The sequence below is a fragment of the Ascaphus truei genome, chromosome 17 (assembly GCF_040206685.1).
Source record: "Ascaphus truei isolate aAscTru1 chromosome 17, aAscTru1.hap1, whole genome shotgun sequence".
NCBI classification, from domain to species: Eukaryota; Metazoa; Chordata; class Amphibia; order Anura; family Ascaphidae; genus Ascaphus; species Ascaphus truei.
The window spans coordinates 1056938-1060726 of record NC_134499.1 but is presented as its reverse complement, the minus strand read 5'-3'; the positions used below and the strand labels follow the sequence as shown (position 1 = coordinate 1060726).

General features: G+C 49.4%; 1 long non-coding RNA gene across 1 annotated transcript in view; it reads right to left on the bottom strand.

Moving 5' to 3' along the window:
• Positions 1-843: 843 nt before the first annotated feature.
• LOC142467811 (uncharacterized) overlaps positions 844-3789 on the bottom strand; it is a 19282-nt gene continuing 16336 nt past the window's right edge. Inside the window, exon 3 of the long non-coding RNA XR_012788503.1 lies at positions 844-1677. This is a non-coding gene — a long non-coding RNA (uncharacterized LOC142467811). The remainder of the gene's footprint in view (positions 1678-3789) is intronic.

The following is a 3789-nucleotide window of genomic DNA, read 5'->3' as shown; positions in this document are numbered from 1 at the left end:
ATTAATCCCTGGATCAACATCCTTCCCATGTATACTTATTTGGTATATCCCTGTATACCTTTCCCATCTAAAAAGATGTCCAGAATGTAGAACAGGGAAGAAAAACGAAGCACCAAGTCCAGCTGTAGAATAGCAATAACACCAACAGGGATACGTACCAAAAATAAGCTATTTAATAGGATCCAGGCAAAGTAACAAACACACCTACGCGTTTCGGACCTCTACAGTCCTTTATCAAGGTGAATACAACCATAAGTTATGGAGCGCCATTTATACTCACTTAACAAGCATGTAGCCCAATCGCGGAGCATATCCGCATACGTCACGCGGGTCGCGTAGACCTCTGACCCGTGACGTATGGTCGCGTGGTTACGCTGCATAATGCGTGCCCCGGTAGTCGCGCCATGCACGAAGGAGGTGGGAGAATCACTGCACGCGCATGAGCACATGCACCCGATGCTAGTGCCTCCCACTTCTTGAAAAAATAGCGCATGACGTCACTCCGTCACAGACATGTGACCAAAAAGGTCAAATGCTAAGCGTAGCTAGGCAACCGAGCCCAATGCGTCCTGGAGTATGTTTTTTTAAAAAGATGTCCAACCTTTTTTTGAACAATACAAAATCCGACAATTGTGTCATGTTGGGAGACTTGGTGACACAGGTTATTATGGTCTCCCTTAATCATGTTGCTGCCTCTGGCAGAGAATGGGTTAAAACACCTGTAAAGCAAACATTTGGCTACTTTGGTTTCTTTAGGAATTAAGAATTTTCTTTTAATTGGGTGCAGTGGGGGAGAGGAATGTCAGTCAAATGTTACTCTACCCCCAGCCCACCCTGGGGAGAGAGGATTGGGCCTCGTTTGTGCAAACTCCTCTTCAAACCAGACCCAAGTCTCCGCTGCCCATGTTTACTAAGCAACTTCACAATTATATAAAAAATAACAAAAAAAACACACTGATCGCCAGGTTCAAAGCCATGGATGTAGTCTTGTTCTAGCAGGTCATGCCGGAGCTCTCTAAAATGTATGTCTAGCCGAGATTAGACTAGGCCAGGAGTGGCAACTTTAGTCCTTGAGGGCTACCAACAGGTCAGGTTCTAAGGGTGTCCCCCTGCTTCAGCACAGGTGGTACACGCGTTGACAGCCACTGATTAAGACACCAATGTTGAACCAGGGATATCCTTAAAACCTGAACTGTTGGTGGCCCTAGAGGACTGGGGTTGGACACCCCAGTATTAGGCTATGCAGGTATACCCCAAACAGGACTCATTCGGAAATAATTCTGGAGAGTTACCCAACATTTATTACTTTGAATTTTTTTTTAAATGGCTCTTTACCACTTAAAAAAAAAATGAAAAACAATCCCCAGCTGAGAAACAGGGATCGAGAGCGAGAGGAACCCCAAAAAAGAGGCGACAGGTTGTGTACCTCGTTTTCAAAAACACCTTTCTACATTCCAGCTTTAAGAACAGAAACACACAACAAATCCAGTTATCATTACACCGCACTGAAACGCGTAGGCACGTAAATACGTTATCTGCGTCTACTTGTACATAGGATCCCGCTACCCTTAGGAGGAGATGGGGGGGGCTTACCCAGATAGATGTCGCCAAAAGATCCGCTGCCGATCTTCCTGCCCAGACGGTACTTGTTTCCGACTCTGAGCTCCATCGTTATACCTTGAAAAGCGGACAGGATAATAAGGTCAGTTAGAAAAAAGAAACAACACAACGAGTAATCAACACATTGAGTAGAACCGCTCTCATAATAATCATCGGATCATACTTTATTTTCTTTTGACCAAATGCATTTCAGGACCTCCCACCACAAGCTGCTAATCCAGCGGTGCGCAAACTGGGGCGCGCGGCAGTTATAGAGGTCCCGCGCTCTCCCCCCAGCAGTTAAAATAAATGCCGGGGGACAGCGCGAGGACTCTATAAAAACACCTTCCCTTTCAGCGACGTGTCGTCCTAGTAACCCGGCGTTACCATGGCGATGTGACATTTGATGCCGGGGTCGAGGCGCCGAGGAGAGCAGGCAGGGGTGCGCACGGGGGAAAGTTTGCTCACCCCTGCTCTAATCTAAACCCCTTCAAAAAAGGGAGGTGGTTAAAAGGTTAGAGGGGATACATGTAAAGCAGCAGTCTGCACCGATTGCCTTTTTTTGCTTACTTTAAGAGATCTCTTCTCACCTTTGCAACACGATTTTATTTTGAAAATTAGATGCTCCCTTCAGGAGCTGGAACCACTTCTATTACTAAATGTCCAGGAGGTTAAAATGGAGCTCTCCCCAGAGCCCAGTACCAAGGTTACCACAGATGGATGGTCGGGATTTGTAAAACCATGATTATTAACGCACACACGCACACACGCACACACGCACGCACGCACGCACGCACGCACGCACGCGCACACGCGCACACGCGCACACGCGCACACGCGCACACGCGCACACGCACACACGCACACACGCACACACGCACACACGCACACACGCACACACGCACACACGCACACACGCACACACGCACACACGCACACACGCACACACGCACACACGCACACACGCAGTGCTGGCGACAGCACAAAACAAATGCATTGCCGCTGTCTCTTAAAGTAAGCGCGACGCGACGGATTGCTCGCGATCGCTGGAAGTCATCTCTATTTGATTTTCCAGCGACCGTTGCGTCGCCGCCGCTATAAGCGCAGCCGCACATGTTACAACTGCAAATAAACTTTGAATGTAAAGAAGGGAACATTCCCACAGTGTGAAGAAAAAAGTCTGACCAGTTTCTCAACATCAATAATGAAGTGTGCGTTCTGTAATGCGCTCCCACAGACGCGGTCTGCGAGCTTACCAGCCCAACAGTCTGGGATGAAGACCCGCCAACAGGTCAGGTTTTTAGGATATCCCAGTATAGCCTGGGTCCCCCCGTTTGTCCCCTTACTTTTTCATAGGCAGTGGAGGCTGGGGAGAGTGCGGGGGGATGCGCAGTAGCAAGCGCAAGCGGCGGCCATTAGGAGTATAGCACAGCAGGGGAACTACAAGTCCCAGCAGCCTCAGGGGCTGCAGACCACATGTTGCCAGACAACCAATAGGTCTGAGAGATGCATGGCAGTTCGAATTGCAGTTCGAATTCTGATAGTTGGGGGAACTGACAGTTGGAGCCAGGACAGAGAAAGGGAAGGTAGGGTCTGGGTGTCAGTGGCATCCGGACAAGGCCAGATTAACCGTTTAGGTCCTAGATAGGCCCCGCTCACCTAATCAGATGGTGGCTGCTACAGAGAAACCCCTAGCTAGGGACATTTCCCCTGTAGCTGTATACTGTTAGTGTATAATACCATTTGAAGACGCCGCACAGCGATTTGGGGATTGGGGTCTGGGACAGGATCCCTCACAGGTGGAGGCACCGTCACCAGACGGATCAGGTACATGCCGGGCTCCCAGAAGCGGAGGTTCAGGCCTCCTGTGAGCCACAGGTAAAGCACCACACACTCAGTAACCGCCACCTTTCCCATAGGGCGGGGGAAACAGCGCTACACCAGCTTCAGCACAGGTGGTTCAATTGAAGACAGACACCTTGCTGAGGTAGGGATACCCTGAAAACCTGACAGAGATAGAGACACAGAGAGAGAGACAGAGACAGACAGAGAGACATACAGAGACAGACAGAGAGACAGACAGAGAGAGAGAGACAGACAGAGAGACAGACAGAGAGAGAGAGACAGACAGAGAGACAGAGACAGACAGAGAGACAGAGACAGAGACATACAGAGACAGAGAGACATACA